We start from the raw sequence: 20,192 nt of genomic DNA, 5'->3' as shown, positions 1-20,192 counted from the left end.
TTTTTGACTACAACTCTTGGGTTCATCACTCTTTCCTTCACACACAAACTTGCCCTTTTTACTGTAATAGTAGCAACCCTTGTAACCCGTGCAACAACTGGTGCATCCAGTGGGTTTAATTATAGTCGGTCCTTCTGAACGAGGACATTTTGAATAAGCAATTTTATGATCACATTCCCTGGGACAATGTTCATTTGGCTTTCTTGGGTCAGACTCTCCTTCACAAATGAACTTTCCATCTGCACTGTAATAGTGGCAACCCTTGTAGCCTGCACAACATGTGGTACATATGGGGTTTCTTGGACTTCCTTCTGAACGTGGACATATTCCATAGCTAAAATCACCGCATTCTCTAGAACAAGGCTTGGGATCGTGATCATCATGATGGTCATGGTCATGGTCATGATCGTGATCGTGATCATGGTCATGATCATGATCGTGATCGTGATCGTGATCTATCGTCGCACTTACAAGGAGAAACATTAATCCTACAACAAATATAAGGTATATATATTAATTAAGGAAAAAACATATATAACACTACTAGTGTATGTATAAACAAAGAATTTAAAGAGAAAAGTAACTTACCAAGAACAAGTAAGCAAGCAAAGAAAGTAACATCTTTGTGAACAACCATTATGAATAAGTAATTAGTACCTTGTTTTCTTTAAATTTTGGGGTGAGGAGTGTGTATCCTCCTTCACCTTTTTATAGCAAACGAGTGATCAAATAAAACAAAAAATAGGCAAAATCTCTTCATTATTAAACCTAATTAAGTAACATCAATATACAGTCTCCTCAATCGGTAGGATTTACTTTTTTTTGTACTTGCTAGTGTAAGTTTGGCGAGGTAGAATCAAATAGAACAAAAAGAGAGTTAGATCTATTCATTATTGAACAGCTGTTTGTATTTGACTGATCAATTTTACAAAAATACATCTATCAATATTCTGCAGTAATTCGTGCTTGATAAATATTCCAAAAATGATTCGGGCAATTGGCAAAGAAATATTTTTTCAGCTTCTGAAAAATAACATATTGAAGTATTTTAAAGCACTTATTTCCCCTCTTAAAGCAAAGGGCTAATCACCTTAATTATTTAAACTAAACACTTTTAGCATCTTAGCTTTTCCCAGTGCTCTTTGTAGCCATTTGAATTATCAATAAAAAAATTTGTCAACTGCAGATACTAATAATATCAAAAGTAGAAGTACTTAGGACCTTAGGTCTAACTAACTAAATTATTATAACTATTCGAAACTTTAACCATGTGATTATATATTGCATTCCAATTTTCTGATTAGAGAGGTCAGGTTTTACATTGGCATATATGTGACAAATTTCGAAATATATATGAAGGTTAAATATATATCTTAGATTTTTGCATAACTATAACACATAATATTTACGTGCTTTTATTGGAAATAAATCAACTCGTTGAGGTAGTTGAACTGTTTTAATGTATATATATTTTATAAACAACGTATATGAATGTTTATACATATCTAATGCATAGTTATATACTATTATTTATATATAATTATACACTATTTATACAATATCGATACATTGCATATACATATGACCATTTTAATGACATTTTTTGTTGTTGCATGTACAGTTACTTAAGAAACCCAAATATAAAACGAGAGCTCAACATCAAGCAAACAATTATTCGAGATGGGCTTGAGCCTAACTCAACCCAATAAAATTAACTCATGAGGGAGGGGGGGGGGGGGGTGCTGTCCAAGGGAAGATCAAATACCTTTAAACCCATCGATACGGGGATCCAACAAATAACATAGAATTTTTAATTTTTTAAAAATAAAATATGTATATTTGAAAACTATGAAAATGTATTATAAATTACAATAATTAATAATTTAAAAGACAAAAATAAATTTTAATAAATAAAACATGATTGACTCTTGAAATTCCAACTAATTGGGGTGAAAAATATGAGAAATCTCTATAGCTGCCTTGCCAAGACAACGATTTTTTCTAAAAAAAACTTAATAAAAAAGCTGTCCAAGGGAAGACCAAATACCTTTAAACCCATCGATACGGGGATCCAACAAATAACATAGATTTTTTAATTTTTTAAAAATAAAATATGCATATTTGAAAACTATGAAAATGTATTATAAATTACAATAATTAATAATTTAAAAAACAAAAATAAATTTTAATAAATAAAACATGATTGACTCTTGAAATTCCAACTAATTGGGTGAAAAATATGGGAAATCTCTATAGCTGCCTTGCCAAGACAACGATTTTTTCTAAAAAAAACTTAATAAAAAAGCTTCCAAAGCAGCGATTTTCATGAATATTTTTGATTAAAATGCTGCCATAGCAGCGATTTTAGTTGGGGAAAAAAAAATTGGACTTAAATAATCGCTGTTGTGCCAGGGATTTTAGTGAAAAAAAAAAGAAATTTTTTTGGACAAAATCGCTGCTATTTTTTAACGGAGTAACGGCGTCAATATTGTGTCAGAGGGAAATCGCTTCGTCAAGAGCGATTTTACCCTTTTGTTTAAAAAAAATTTGATGTGCCATTTTGGAAAGAATGATCGAATTGGACTCTCATGTCTCAGGATTAGACATATCAAAGGCCAATACATTCATGTTCAAACTAATTCAAGGATGAATTATTCATCCTCTTTGTATCTCAGGGAGGTTTGGACAAATTAAAATCCACCTCTTGTAAATGTCATTTTGTCCTTTTGGATGTGAAATCTACAGGTTGGTTAATTTTAAAAAAAGGAATCTTGAAATTTCAATGGTAAAACATAAATTGAGACCGAGAAAATAGAAAACTTAGATATTCCCAATGCTCTTTGTAGCCATTGAATTTTCAATAACTTTTTTTTTGCGTCAACTGGAGATAATAATTAATTGATAGCTAAATAAAAATAATAATTAATCTGTTAGAATAGATTACTACGAATTATACTAAAATCTTTATGTTATTCATCTGTATAGCTCCAATCCAATAATCAAGGAAAATGGTAGATATGATTACCGATGGATTTGTAAGGCTACATAGGCAGGTAATTTCGTGGATGGTTAATCAATTATTTTTTAAAAAAAATATTATTGCAGTAAACATTTCTAAATGAAAAAAATAGGATACATGTGATAAAATATTAAATAAATGGATCTGAATCTAACCTAACATAACGTGGAATTCAATATTCTTTCACATATTTTGGATTGGACACTTGAAACACGAGCAATATAAGACGGGGATTAATATCGTATAAATAATAAATTGAATTAAATTTGACTTTTATACTATGTTAAAGGAATAGCATAATATATATATATATATATATATCACCATTCATGCTTTTATTTCATACATTAATAAACTACAACATATATATCAATTATCATTGAATAGAAATAACCAACTTCCTTATGCTGTACTGGTTTGAGGCTCACCAGTACAAAGTAAAGATCCATCATGTTCATACAGTTTGCAACCCTCTCCTGCGGTATAACAATTAACACAAACTTCATTAAGTTTGGCCAATCCAGAAGATGGGCAAGTCATATAAGCAACTCTAGGGTCACATTCTTGAGTACAACCCTTGGGTTCAATACTCTCTCCTTCACACACAAACTCCCCCTCTTGACCAAAATAGTAGCAACCCTTGTACCCCGTGCAACACGTGGTACATCCCGTGGGATAAATTATCGTCTTTCCTTCTGAACGGGGACACTTTGAATAGGCAATTTGTGGATCACAATATAAGGGGCAAGTGTTAGGATTTTTGGGATCAGACGTTCCTTCACAAATAAAAGTTCCATTAGCATTATAATAGTTGCAACCTTTATAGCCCGAACAACAATTGGTACAAATTGGATTTTTTGGACTTCCTTCTGAACCTGGGCATATCCCATAGCCAAGATTACCACATTCTTTCGTACAAGCATTAACATGTTCCACCCTGCTTACTAGTATAAACATTCCTACAATTACAAATATAATTAAGTTATGTCGTTAGAACAAGCTCTTTAATTTATAACAATAATCATCTATAACAATATTTCTCTGTAACAATTAGTTTTCTTGTTATTTTATGTTATATTATTCAAGACAAATGATATCGTTATAAAGAAATTTGATAGTACGAAGGAGGAAAGGGACAAGGGAATTAAAGATCTTACCAAGAAAAAGTAGGTGAGCAAGGAAACTAACTTTGTAAAGAGCCATTGTAGATACTTTATCAGTTTATCGTGATTAACTTATTTTTTCTTTGGGTAAAGGTCTGTCCTTCTCCTACCTATTTATAGAACAAAAACAAAAAAGATAGATGTATTCATTATTGTCTAGTTAAAACATTTTTAAAATGTTACATACTGCCCTCTCAATTGATAAATTTTTTGTATTATATTAATTTTGCTTCTACTTGCTAAGTTGCGTACATATATTCACGTGGTGCTATAGAGCTCGACACGACTCTATTTTTTCTGCCAAATTAAGCTTTCATTAAATGATTTAAGTTCCACGTGGAAATATAATTTACGATTATGGTATTTATAGAACAAAATAAAACCGATAACTAATCTGCTATAATAAATAAATAGTACTGATATTGATAGTAAATTTTTTTTACATTCATATGATGATTCAAGATTGATTTCCTTTAATCGAATTTGTCGCATAGAGTTTATGGTTTGTAAAGAGCCATTATAAAACTTTAGTGGAGGTTGAGGATAATAACACATGTAGAAATTAAGTCAATCTAAGAATCTGCAACTTGTTGTAGGAAGACTTTGAACCTTTCAACCGTTATGGAAAGTTTGTACAACATTATTATTGTAATCAAAGTATCGCACCAAATGTCAATGAACATTATTCAAATATATATATCAACGTCGTACGTACATTACGTGTAATAGATTTATATGTATGTACACTTGTTTGGAAATTAGCTGAAAAAATTATTGAACATACACATTCATTTAGATAAATTTATTTGAGTAAGAAGCTTTTTCTTGAGTAAGATGGTGTAATATTCATAGGATATTTCTCTTATTGATTATAGTTCATACTTCTTCTATTATACTTAATAATTAATAATGCCGTGGTCCCAATTCTTTTTTTTTTTAAAAGAGAAAACAACTAAATTATGAAAAATTAACAGAATACCTTAATCATAAACTAAACATTGTATTCCGAGTGTGTGAAAATTTATAAATTCATTCACTTTGAAATAACTTGTAACATAATCTGATGTCTGGCAAGAATTTTTATATTAAATCCTAACATTGTTATGTAAGTAAGGAAGATTATGAAAGATTGCAATTTTCAGATTACTCATTTTATTTTAGAGAAGGAAATAGCGTGTCTGATGCACTAGCCAACACTAGAGTGGTGAAGGAGAAACATGGAGGATTTTTCGCTTGAAGTCTTTTCTTTACCAAAACAAGTTAAAGTTAAATTGAAGAATAATATAATCAAGATGTATGTTCTTCCGAATATCAAAATTATAGTTAAAAAAAGGATACTTTAATTTCTTGACATGATTTATAAGAATCTACGTGTTATTATATATCCATCAGGGGCAAGCTACTCAAAATCTTTTTACGATTATCTTGTTCTAGATAGGGATATCTTATGTAACCTATACATGCATTGGACATTTTTTATATAAGGATGAGATTTTCATTGTCATTATTCCACATAAAGGAAACGGTCATGCTCCACCTCGTGTAATAATGACCATTTTCATTGTCAATTTTTTTTGCTTAAGATATGGACGGGTAAAAGTCTACCTGACTCCAAAGGTAGTTTATTTAAAAAGTAAATGAATTAGGCATCTGATTCGTTGAAAAAGTATAATTAAAGACACATGTCATTCATTAAGGATAAGACCAAAGGAGATCACCACTAGAGAGGAGCCAAGTCCTCAATTATGGATGATCTTTTTCTTTTATTCAAATAATAAGTAGTTACACATAATACAACTTTGATGCCCACATTATAGTGATTAGCATGTCATTGTGTGTGTATGCTTTTATTTCATACATAAATTAAAAACTACAACACATATTATTGATGATGCCTTATATGGTAGATATATTGCCCTGAGTTGACTTCCCAGTACAAATTAAAGATCCATCATATCCATAGAGTTTGCAACCCTCTCCTGCAGTGCAACAATTAACACAAACTTGATTCAACTTGGCTAATCCAGAAGATGGACAAGTCATGTATGCAACTCTAGAGTCACATTCCAGGGTACATGCCTTGGGTTCAATACTCTCTCCTTCACAAACAAACTTGCCGTCTTTATCAAAATAGTAGCAACCTTTGTACCCCGTGCAACATGTGGTACATCCTGTGGGATAAATTAGTGTCTTTCCTCTTGAACGGGAACATTTTGAATAGGCAATATGTGGATCACAATTTCGGGGGCAAGCTTTTGGGTTTTTTGGGTCAGATTGTCCTTCGCAAATGAAAGTCCCATTAGCACTATAATAATTGCAACCTTTATAACCTGCACAACAGTTGGTGCATATGGGATTTTCCGGACTTCCTTCTGAACGTGGGCATATCCCATAGCCAAGATTACCACATTCTAAAGTACAAGCCTTCGCATCAACATGTTCCATCGCGCTTACAAGTACCAATAATCCTACAAACAAATATAACAAGGAGAAAGAGAAATGAAAAAAACATATATACTAGTAACACTTATTGTGTATGCCTCAACAAAGAAACTAAAGAGAAGAAAGTGTAAACAATATAATTTTGATATGCTCCCGTTGTGCATATAATTTTTCAACAAAAAGGAGAAAGGCAAATCTTACCAAGAACAAGTAGGTAAGCAAGGGAACTAACTTCTTTGTGAACAGCCATTATGGATTCTTTTTACCTTGTTTAATTTTCTTTTCTTTTGTTTGGGGTGAGGAGTGTCTATCCTCCTTCACCTATTTATAGCAAACGAGTGATCAAATAAAACATAGTTAACCAAATCGTTTTTTTTTTTCACATTAAAACGTTTTTTTTGACATTATATATATTTAATTTATATATTAATAGCCTCCAATTGCTAAAGAAGAAAAATATGTGCTTGCTGGTGGAAAAAAAATTTAGATTGTCAAATTACTTACACTTGCTTATTCTTCTTTATTAAAAAGCTTAACTTTTCCTAGTTGCTATCTTTTTATTAATTCTTGTTTTTGAAATATTTGTCATCTAGCAACAATTTTCTTCTCCACAATTGCATATATCGCTTTAGGGAAAAATAACAATTTTAGTCCCTGTATATATGAATTGTGTACTAAGCATAATTAATGGAATTATTGTATCTAATCGAAGGACAATAATGGATCTATCTGTAAGTACCAGGGGCGGATCTACGTGGACAGGTGGGGTGCCACGGCACCCAGTGATCTCGGAAAAAACGTCGTTTATATATGTATAAATTCATAATAATTCAATATATATTACTTTTGCCACCCAGTGACTGAAATGCGGAACAGCTCAATTGGCGAAGGAGTTGGTCTGCCACACAGCCAACGCGGGTTCGAACCTCACTGCCAACGCTTATTTTTTTGCTTGCTCCTTTACTTCTTTACTTTTCTTTTTTGTCTTTTTCATTAGTATGTAAAGGGCTTAATTTTTTTTTCTCCATTCATTCTTATTTATTTACTATTCTTTATTAATTCAAATTGACTCATTTTCATGATTAATTTTTTTTTTCTTCTTTTTTGTCTTTTTCATTAGTATGTAAAGGGCTTAATTTTATTTTTCTCCATTCATTCTTATTTATTTACTATTCTTTATTTATTCAAATTGACTCCTTTTCATGATTAATCTTTTTTTTTTACTTTCTCTTGCACTAATTATTAATCTCTTGATATGGGTGTTACATGTTTATTTTTATCAATTAATGAGTACTGAATTATGAACGTCAAATAAATATTATTAAGAATATATTTAAATAGTAGTTTTTAAAAATATGTTTTAAAAATGATGAATATTATTATTAGAGCTTTTTTTAATTTTTTTTTAAAGGTTCTTTCAAATCTTCACCGACTTTCTTGCTAAGTAAGATGACTAGGCTGAAACTACAATTTTTATTCTTTCCCTATTATATATCTCCAACAACACATAAAGTCAATGTAATATGAATATATTATGTTAACACTATTAGATGATTTATACAAGCTCAAATTTTAATGTGAAAAATCTTTTTTTTCTCAAAGTTTCAGCGAATAAGACATCTAATTCCAAAAAGGAAAAAAAGTTGAATTGTTTAGTTATCTCTAATCTCAGAATATCTAAAAGAAAATATTACTAACATGCATATTTGATCAATTTGTTTATAAAAATAAAAAAAATCAATAACCTGAATTGTAACCCAAATTAAAGTAACCGATCCTTTTATCTTACTTGAACGTTGTGGCACCCACTACGTCCAAATCCTAGATCCGCCCCTGGTAAGTACTAATAAAACATGGCAACCATCTAACATGATTAATTGTTACTCCCCCTGTCTAGTTACGTGGCTGAATTTTATTTTTAGTCGTCTATCTAAAATTAAATATTAGTACTCACTTTTTATATTTAAATATATCAATTTTTTTGAGTCTTTTTTATAAATCTAAAGAATATTTTTGGGCCTTTTTTCAGAAAGGAAATGGAAATTTAAACCATTTGTAAGTAAATTTTTGTATGTTTACAAGAAAGAAAACTAACGTACTATCAATCATAGCAATATTTATATTTAATGCTCCATATGTAAGTGAAGTTTTGTCTAAATAAATCGTAGAACAAACTAGTAATTACTAACTAGGTTGAAAGAAAATAAAGATATGAGATAATAGTGGGACTTACAAATATAGTGAAAGTTGCACTAGCCATGTTTTTCATCTATTGATATTCAAAGTTAAATTTTTTTTAAAATCAATGAATTATCAAATTTCTTCGAAGGTATAGTGATAGGAGCAATAATTAAGTAATTAATTATCTCAAATTAACTTTATGTGAGCAAAAGAAAGAGTAACCATCTACTTTTTGTTAATTGCTTCACTAATTATTCCTATTTCCTGTCTTTTTCCTATCTTTAATTATGCAAATCATGTTTTGTGACTATTCTCATGCATTAAATATTTTGTTAATTGATACAGTAAACTTTATTTGTAGCACATATAAATAAATCATGTTATGTGACTATTCTTCTACGTTAAATATTTTATTTGTTGATATGGTAAAATATTATTTTTAGCACACATAAATCATGTTCTGTGACTATGTTCCTACGTGGAACGATAAAGCTAATGACATATTAGTGAGTGGGTTACTCCCTCTAATTCAATATAGACGAATTATTGACACTATTTTATATTGATAAATTACTATTTGGTTAATGACTTTAAATATCTTTTTTATCGGTGTCACTCTTCAACAATTCATTTATATTATATTAAATGGAGTACTAAGCTAGCTTTTGACCATAGATTTAGTTAAAACTAAAAATAATGTATGAGTTTTTGACAATCCTTCGTTTCTAGTATATTTGACTAAAATAATATACAGTATATTTTCATATATATTTGCTTTCAATTTTTTTTGACAATTCTTCGTTTCTAGCATATTGTATTTAAAATTGTACTAAATTTGTGTACGGTGTACTTAAGATTAGGGGTGTATAGTATCGGGTTGGTTCGGATTTTTCAAATATCAAATCAAATTATTTGTGTAAAAATTTTAAATTTATAAACCAAACCAAACTAATAAAATTCGGATTTTTCAACCTCGGGTTGGTTTGGGTTTTTCAAATACCAAACCAAACCATTGTGTCGAATTTTTAAATTCATAAATCAAACCAAACTAATAAACCTCGTATTTTTTCGGTAAAGTTTGCATACAAACATATAATTAACTTGTGCTCAAATATTTCTTTAGTCCAACCATAATGTAATTATCTAAGGTGTTTCTTAAAAAAATAACACAAAATATGAGATGAGTACTGATGAAACAAAAATATTCAATAAAAAATAATAATGAAAGTTTAGTAACGCAACAACAAATTCGACCAAAGTTGGGGTATTTTTCAGACCCTTATCCCTATAAAATAAATATTGCAAAGTCATAATGAAAATGATCATAATTTAAAAGTAATAAATCATGCTAAAATAAGTTTAATAAATATTAGTTACATTACTAAATATTTAAGGAAAATTAAAATTAGATTATGTATTTTAATTGTCTAAACCAATGTAAAACTAAAGAACAAATATTCAATATTATTGTCATTCATAGTGTTGAATTGATTTCCTTTTTGCATTAGTATTAATTTGATTTTGATTTAAGTTTTATTATAATTATCAACACACCTATGAACTATAATCTTTATTGGACCATTCCGAATTCTAAGTTTTAAACTTGAAATAATATATTAAAAGATAAAAATTATTAAATAGTATAAGAAATATTTTAAAATTATATCAAAGTAAATATTTTTATGTATAAAATAAAATTTTAAAATTACATATATAATGTCGGGTTGGTTTGGTCTCAGGTTGTTTTTTTTTTAGTTTAAACCAAACCAACCCAAAAATATTCGGGTTTTTTTTTTCCAATACCAAATCAAGTCAAACCAAACCACTAGTCGGGTTTTTTTTCCGGTTTAACTCGATTTACAATTTGATTCGATTTTCGGTTAGATTTTGTACACCCTGACTTAAGAGTATGGATGATCTTTTTCTCTTATTCAAATAATAAGTAGTTACACATAACACACTACTTTGATGCCCACATTATAGTGATTAGTACGTCATTGTGTGCATGTTTTTATTTCATACATTAATTAAAAACTACAACATAAGTACATATTATTGATGATGCCTTATGCTGTAGATATATAGCTCTGACTTCTGAGGCTCTTCAGTACAAATTAAAGATTCATCATGTCCACAGAGTTTGGAATCCTCTCCTGCGGTGCAACAATTAACACAAATTTGATAAAGTTTGGCCAATCCAGAAAATGGACAAGTCATGTATGCAACTCTAGAGTCACATTCCAGGGTACATGCCTTGGGTTCAATGTATACTCTCTCCTTCACAAACAAACTTGCCGTCTTTACCAAAATAGTAGCAACCCTTGTACCCCGTGCAACATGTGGTGCATCCCGTGGGTTTAATTATAGTCGATCCTTCTGAACTGGGACATTTTGAATAAGCAATATACGGATCACAATTTCAGGGGCAAGCTTTTGGGCTTTTTGGGTCATATTGTCCTTTGCAAATGAAAGTCTCAATAGCGCTATAATAATTGCAACCTTTATAACCTGCACAACAATTGGTGCATATGGGATTTTCCGGACTTCCTTCTGAACGTGGGCATATCCCATAGCCAAGATTACCACATTCTTTAGTACAAACCCTGGCATCAACATGTTCCACCGTGCTTACATGTAACAAAAATCCTACAACAAATATAATAAGGAGAAAGGGAAATGAAAAAACATACTAACACTTATTGTTTATGCCTCAACAAAGAAACTAAAGAGAAGAAAAGAGGAACGGAAATCTTACCAAGGAAACTAACTTGTTTGTGAACAACCATATTATGGATTCTTTTTACCTTGTTTAATTTTCTTTTCATAAAAAACATAGCTACTAAAACGCTTATATATATATATATATATATATATATATATATATATATATATATTATAAAGAAGACAAAGATGTGCTTGTTAGTGTAATTAGTTTGGCTAGTGCCATATTATTCTTTTTCTTCTTTATTAGAAAGCTTAACTTTTCCTAAGTTGCTATGTTTAATTTTTTGTTTTTGAAATATTTGTCATCTAGCAACAATTTTTCTCTGCACAATTGCATATATCGCTTTAGTGGAAAATAACAATTTTAGTCCATGTATTAGGCTTATTATCATTTTGATCCCTGTATATATGAATCGAGTACTAAGCATCATTACTGGAATTATTATATCTCATTAAAGGACAATAATGGATCCATCTATAAGTACTAATAAAACTGTCACGATCCAGACCGTCGTAATTGGCACGCACACTAAACCTCCGGTAGGAGAATCATTACTACAACCCAAACTAACAAATTTTATGAAAACTAAGGTATTTTAAGATACACAAAAGCACGTTTAAATGACCAAAAGAAATACAGAGTTCCCATAAACTCCAAAGGTTTAAACAAACTAGCCAAACTAATGCAGAAATTCAACCCCTTGAGCCTAAAAGTCATTGTACCAAAACTCTACGAACGACAAGTCTATGAACAAGGGGTACAACCCTGAAACTAAACAAACACCTTTAACAAATAGTCTAAGTCCGAAAAGGGTGGACTTAAATAAGAAAGATCCATGGCAGCCTAAAAGAACTAGCTCACCCTTGAATCCGGTCACGCTCAATAGTCACCTAGCTGAAATCTATCAATAGACGCCTGAAGATGCCCTGTACTCAACAAAGAACAAGTAAGTGCAATATCAGTACAAAACCACAATGTACTGGTAGGATCACGCGGCTATCCCATTACGTGAATCACATACAAATAACCACAACATTATAAAACAGACATATACCAAACATATACAATATTAGTCATCTTTTCAGGATCAATGTAGCATCACACGTTCTCAATAATACACATTAGTTATAAATTTAGAGCAACATACAGTCTTCTAATATCAATTATCATTAGATATGAACGTAATCATCACAAGTAGATACAAAACACAATTCAATGGTCCTCTTACGGAACACAATTCAATGGTTCTCTCATGGAACACACACCCAAACTGTTAGCATACCGAAACGTGGTACACGATTCAATATTTATGCCGAAACGTGGCAACCGATCCCATATTTATGTCGAAACGTTGCAATCGATCCCATGTTTATGCTGGAACGTGGCAACCGATCCCATGTTTATGCCGAAATATGGTAATCGATCCCATGTTTATGTCGGAACGTGGCAACCGATCCATTCAACAAACCACAATCACAATGTATATCCTCACAATCATACAACAAGAGGTGATTCATGGCATACAATTGTTCAATTATCCTCATTTACGATTAGGGTGATCAATAATGCAACATTTGCATACATACATGCATTATAATGAGCAATTACAAACATATATCACACCAACATGAAATCACAACCATCACCTACCTCGAATCCAAGCTTGAATCCCCTAAGGCACTTGAATCTTTCTTTCCAAATTATTCTCGCTTGTTCGTGATCTAAAAATATACAATTAACGCATGCAAAGATCAACAATCAAAGGTATAATTATCTGGATTATAACAAACCCAATAGCCCTAGACCAAACCTAAGATTCTAATACCCAATTTAGGGTTTTTTCCACCATTAATTTCAGATCAAAGCCCTTTCCCTACAATAATCACCCATGAATTTACATTCTACGGATCGAAAGACGGATTCGGGGAGTTAAAACCTTACCTTTAGCATAAAAAATGGTGAAAAACTGTCAAGAAAGCACCTGGGGTCGTTCCTTAGCTCTAAAAGTCAAAAAGTGCAGAACAAAACGTTTTTGAGGTTTATTTAAGACCTTAAGTCGCATTGGACCCGCCACATCGGTCTTCACCCAGCTACAGTGGCCCCGCCCCAGCGGCTTATACGGAACCAGTGAACTATTTTAATAATTCCAAGACCTCATTTCACAACACACCTTCGACCAACGACACTCAGAAACTACCCGTTCACGCTAAGATCATTTTTGGGAGTTCTACTCGCTCGAATTTAATTTCGTAAAGTTGTACGGGTCCCTTAACTTCTTAGCTATCTATTCATGTAATCAAAATTATAATTAAATCACCCAGTTGTTACCAGATTTCCCTAGACTCACATGACTCCGATTTCGTTCAAATCTGGACTAGGCTAGGAAATCCCAAGTTACTGCCAAAAAGTTTTCTTGCACCAATTCTTTCCCCATTGGCTTTTCCCTAACGACAGAATCAGGTCGTTACAATAGATACCAATTTGCCCATCACTCGTCCCCGAGTGATCAACTAGGAAAAACTGGCCAAAGTAAGGTAGAGTAGTACCTTAATCACTGAACAATTGGGAATACTTGTCTCGCATGTCCTTAGCTTCTGGACATCACGATCAAGAATTTCAATCGGTTCTTCCTCAAATAGATGGTTTTGTTTAACAAAAATGAGTCTCACTTTATGATATAATCACCGTCCCCAAACCAACCAATTGTATACCTACATTTCCTTCCATACAATGCCTCAACGAAGTCATCACAATACTCGAGTAATGATTATTATTGTATGTACACTTAACTAACAACAAAGCTATTCTCAATAACCACCAAAGTTGATCATACACATGTCTGCAACATGTTATCAAGGACTTCCACACAAACACCAGGACGAATCATTTCTCACATAACCATGATAAAATTCTAAATCAATACTCGCTACAATTAGAGGTGGACCTGAACCAACCAACACACACTCATAATACTCAAACAATCATAGTTCTTATATCACAACATAAATTTCCATGAGTTTAAATTATAAAAAATTGATCTATTGACATCAGATACTCATCGAGGGACATGTCCAAGCATACAAATCCTCCAACAACACTATCGAAATGTTAGATTTAGTAATTGTAGATTACCTCTTAAGAACAGTAGAATTGGACTGCATGATCCCCACATTTAACCTTACATAATCGATATATGACCTCGACGACTAGATGAATATTAAGATTGTCGAACAACTATAAATACACATGGTAGCACTTCTATACACTCTCATAAGCAAGGTGGTACATGCAAAAACCATTGAAATACTTTAATAACTCCAAGACAACACCACATAAGTCATCTAAAATAACCATGTCTTCCCAAATCATCACATTCAACCAAGAGAACATCGCAGGATCGGTACACCTGATCCACCACTAGAGAACCACCCCTAAAATGAAAACACGTGTGAGCATAGCTAGTGCATCACCCTCATAACCATGTACAAAATGAAATAGATGGTCACATAAGAATTTATCGAATCACACGAAAGATTTTCCTCTGAAGAGTCGATACCAGCCATTTCCATTCACTTGACCACATACTCTTCACATCCTTTCAATGAAGCCCACACTCTCAATACTAACAACCATCATAACCATCCGACAATTTACCTTACTCTAAACCAACATTTTTTAAATGAAAACCTTTCTTAGATACTTTAACAATCAACAGTAATCAACTTTACAACTCAACCTAGGTGTAAGTCCTTCAAATGCTCAATACCTGATACAATTGATCATTCCTCACCTTGAAAATTCATACCTTGACAAAATATATCACCACGAATGTAGACTTTCAATGGAAAATCTGAAATTGTAAATTCAATTGTATAAGAACATCCCCTTATCTATCAACATAACCTTATACCTCGAAGATTTTCATGGATCTTCGCTTATCATGGATTGCATCTCCATCGATATCACAATATCTTTTGTTAACAGTGCAATCATAATCATTACTAAACTCAAAACAAAATAAAACCACTTATCATCACATTCGAGCTAATGTATGTACACTCCCTTCTCAAGTAATTTTCAATAGTTTATAACCAATCTGATGGACTTGTGATTTATTACCATAGCCACAACAAAACAAATGAAATCACGCATCTCTGAACACAATTATCTACCCCTCTGAAGATATTTATTTAGCTTTTGCAATCAATAAAATATTCTCGCTCTCGCCTCTATCTAAAGGTTGTACTACATCCCACTATTTTTCTTCATTATGACTCTAGCTCTTTTAAATTTTTTTCGAGTAGTGTCCCGCCATCTCTTAAAACTTTCCATACAACCACGTTGCTCACCAAATATTAGAAAACCACAACCTTAGATACTTGCAAGTCGTAATTACTATACACAATTCGCTTAACCAACAATCTTATTATATAGTTGCATTCCACCACTATCCATCACATACTCTTACTACTATTATGCTCGGTTAGCCTGGCTATCACTACAAGTCAACCCTTCATCGACATGACACCTCAAACTCAGGTATACCCATCAAATACAAAGGGCTAAACCAATTTTATACATATTTACTTACTAAACTATTCAATTACTTTCACCCAAGTATACTCAATGGGACTTTCTTCATCTATAAGCTTGTCATTCCGGTATCAATCCACTCATTTATGGCTTAAGATAAATTACTAGTACTCATACTACCCTTTTTTCTTAACAAACAAGACAGGAGCACCCTACAGAAAAACACTACGACAATAAAACCTTTATCAAGAAACTCTTGGATTTGAGCTTTAAACTCTTTCAATTCTGCCAGAGCCATGCGATAAGGAGGATTGGAGATGGGGCGAGTGCCCGATTCCAAGTCAATGCAGAAATCTATATCTCTATCCAGAGCCATAACAGACAAATCAAAAGGAAACACTCATCAAAATTCAGATACTACATGAATAGACTCAATAGCGGGAGGCTCAACCTCAACATCCCAAATATGAGCCAAATACGCCAAACAATCCTGCTCCACCAGTTTCCTACACTACACGAAAGATACGACCTTATCTGACTTAGGCTTGTACCTCCTTCCCACTCTAATATTTCCCTTCCCGGTATCTCTAAAGTTACCAACTTAGCATTACCATTAAGCACAACATAATATGAGGACAACCAAGTCATGCCTAAGATTATATTAAGTCAGTCATATTCAGCATAACCAAATCAACCCAGGTCTGAAAATCCATAAACACATCAGGACAAACGCGATATACGAGGGTGACTATGACTGACTTTTCAACTGGGATAAAAAATATGGATGGGGGCATCAAGTACATCACAATTCATTTCATATCCCAAGGCAAACTGAACGGGCACATAAAAATTAGTAGAACCAGGATCAAACAACACATTAGTCATCTGGTCACAAACAAGCATGATACATGTGGCCACTGCATTAGACACATCATCCTCGGTCTTGCCTGAAAAGGTGTAAAATTGAGCTTTGTCATCTTGACGGGCAACCTTCTCGCCTGGCTGCACTACTCATCTACCTGTATTACCATTTCCCCGACCTTCACGGCCTCGCTGATGTCCTCCTCATATGCCTAGGTTCTTCACAATTTTAACACATTTTATAACTTATATTCGATTGATGAACACTGAATTAGATCGCGGGGGTTAGTTCTGGTTTGATTCGGAGTCTATAATTGTGACTAGGGGAAAACATGAGAGACAGAGCTGAGATTCTATCTCGCCTTGTCCCGCTCAGGCGGGAGAAATCCTACACTGGCGATCTTGTCGTGGTGGGAAAATCCCGCCCCAGTGGCCTTGACGGTGACAAAACCCCTACCAACCATTTCTGGGGTTCCTCACTTTTCTATATTTCCCCTAGATTTCTCGGCTATAACTAGGCATTTAAGAAAATCACTTTAGCTAGGACAATCATTGTCTACCCCCGGTCAACCCAACGAAGTACACAATTTAGAATCCCTTTACCTCATTTCAACACTATCGCACACATATTTCCAGGATACACCCAGCCTCTCACATGGTTATCAGTTGGTCGCAACGCACTTTGAGATTTCTCGCTTACGAACCACATCATAATTTATCTAGACCCTTGCACCTAATCTCATGATAACTTTCTTTTCACAACAAGTTTCACGACACTCAAACGGTTACAACTAGTACAATTTCAATATTTAGGCCAGCACATTGCACATATCAATATTCAGACATGCAATACTAGGCACATAATCATATCAAAGCATTCAAGTAATACACCCTTCACATTCATAGTTAATTTCAGACAACTAGAAGAACACATTCACCGTTCCAAGTTACAACTCGCAGACAAGTCCAATTTCTTTAATTAGTTCATTCCATAAATGACCATCAACCATGCCTTATACGGTCCCTAAGGCCATATACCAATTGGAACTTTCTCAGTTCCAATTAACTTGCTTGTGTTCCTTTAGTCGGGACTACTGCGTCTAGTTCACTTTATTGAGATACCAATTGGAATTGGGAGATACCAATTGGACTCAACTCATACCACAAGCGATAATAATAGCTAGCGAGCCCCACAAAACTGCTAATTTCAATTACAGAACTTGGTCGAACCCAATTCTTAACCGCTTCAATCTTTAACTGGTGGTAACCGGACCTTAAATCAATCTTAGAGAAAATTGATGCACCTTGCAACTGATCAAAAAGATTATCTATCCGAGGCAGTGGATACTTGTTCCGAATAACGACCCTATTCAATTGTCAGTAGTATATACACATCTTCTCTTGCTAGTGATAGTGGTACCATTTTTGTTGCACTAGCTTAGACCATAGAGTGAATGAGGAAATATACCAATTTGTATCACCTAGATACCAATTGAATTCAAGTCATAGCACGAAGGAGTAGAAAGAAGTGAGTTTTTTATCCTAAAGTCCCATAGCCTCTCGAAGAAAAGTACGGACGTCATCGTACCATTCGGCAAGACTTTACTAGACTCGTTTTGGTACAATGAGATCAACGAACCTAGGCTCTGATACCAACTTTGTCACGCTCCAAACCGTCGTGATTGACACCCACACTAACCCTTCCGTGGAAGAACCACTACTACCATCCAACTAAAGCAAATAAACGAAAACTAAGGCAATAAAGTTACGGAAACAAGTTAATTAACTAAACAAATGTGGAAATACCCTTAGAATCTGAAAGTCAATGTATCAAAACTCTAATAAGATTCATAAGTCTAACAGAAAATCATCTAAAGAACTAGTGTAAGTCCGAATAGAATAGACTGTACAGAAAGAGAACTCAAGGCAGCTCGGAAAAACTAGCTCACCCTTGAATTCGAACGATCACTGATCTTATAAGCAATGTCTATCAATAGCCGCTGGAAGATGACATGTACTCAATAAAAATAAGAACAAGTGCAGTATCAGTACACAATCACTGTGTACTGGTAGGATCACACGACTATCCCACTAAGTGAAACATATATAAGTCAAAGCAACAATATAACCATGTAACATACCGAATATCAACAACATTGATTAACATAATCTTCATAGCATAAAAGAACCACACCACAACCACTCTTAAAGTCCACTTGTGCAATGCATGAATGGAGTCTCACTCCTCCACTCACACTAAGTAGAACTCTTTGAGAAGTCATAAGTCATAGTTCATAAACGATAAATACAATTATCACAAGTAGTTGATCCTCTCATGGAACTCAATTCAATGGTCCTCTCATGAAACTCAAACCCAAACTGTTAGTTTGTCGAAACGTGGCAATTCGATCCCCTTTTATTCCGAAACATGGCGATCCAATCCAATACCTTGCCAGAACGTGGCAATCCGATCCCATAGTTCGTTTGTCGAAACGTAGCAATCTGATCCCCAATCACACCCACAATCACAAACACAAGTACATCATCAAGATCATACAACAAGAGGTGATTCATGACATACAATTATTCAATTATCCTCATTACAATTAGGGTGATCAATAATGCAACATTCGCATACATACATGCATTATAATGAAGCAATTATAAATATATATCACACCAACATGAAATCACAACCATCACTTACCTCGAATCCAAGCTTGAATCCCCTAAGGCACTTGAATCTTCCCTTTTCGAATTTCTTCCACTTGTTCTAGGTCTACAACAATTAATTTACGCAAGGATCAATAATCAAAGGTCAAATTATTCAGATTATAACAAGCCCAATAACCCTAGACCAAACCCAAGATCCTAATACCCAAATTAGGGCTTTTTCCACCATACTTCTCAGATCAAAACTCTTCCCCATCGATAATAAATAGGTTCTACGGATCAAAAAATGAATTCAGGGTGTTAAAATCTTACCTTTAGCCTCAAGAATAGTGAAAAATTATCAAAAACTCGTCTGGGGTCGCCTCCTTAGCTCTAAAAATCAAAAAGTGCCAAATAAGATCGTTTAGGAGTTTATTAGCGACTTTCAGTCACGTATGGCCCACCACAGTGGACCCATCCCGCTACAGCACCCAAAATCCCGCTACAACGGCATCAACGGAGATAGAATGTACCCGTTCACGCTAAGATCATTTTCGAGAGTTTTACTTGCCCAAATTCTATTCCGTAAAGTGGTACAAGTTGCTTATCGTCTTAG

The 20,192-nt window shown here is 33.2% G+C and overlaps 1 pseudogene across 1 annotated transcript in view; it reads right to left on the bottom strand.

Annotated features, from left to right (window-relative positions):
• LOC125824011 (uncharacterized) overlaps positions 1–20,192 on the bottom strand; it is a 99,761-nt pseudogene that overhangs the window by 70,940 nt on the left and 8,629 nt on the right. Inside the window, exons 3-8 of the transcript XR_007442750.1 lie at positions 13,512–13,523; positions 11,010–11,408; positions 6,099–6,560; positions 4,177–4,230; positions 3,564–3,978; positions 261–334 (exon numbers count right to left, since the gene is read on the bottom strand). The product of XR_007442750.1 is annotated as an uncharacterized LOC125824011 (transcript). The remainder of the gene's footprint in view (positions 1–260; positions 335–3,563; positions 3,979–4,176; positions 4,231–6,098; positions 6,561–11,009; positions 11,409–13,511; positions 13,524–20,192) is intronic.

The sequence above is a fragment of the Solanum verrucosum genome, unplaced genomic scaffold, assembly GCF_900185275.1.
Source record: "Solanum verrucosum unplaced genomic scaffold, falcon-dt-bn FXZP01000088.1, whole genome shotgun sequence".
Taxonomy (NCBI): Eukaryota; Viridiplantae; Streptophyta; class Magnoliopsida; order Solanales; family Solanaceae; genus Solanum; species Solanum verrucosum.
The sequence above is the reverse complement of the archived record's forward strand: the minus strand, read 5'-3'. Positions and strand labels throughout refer to the sequence as shown.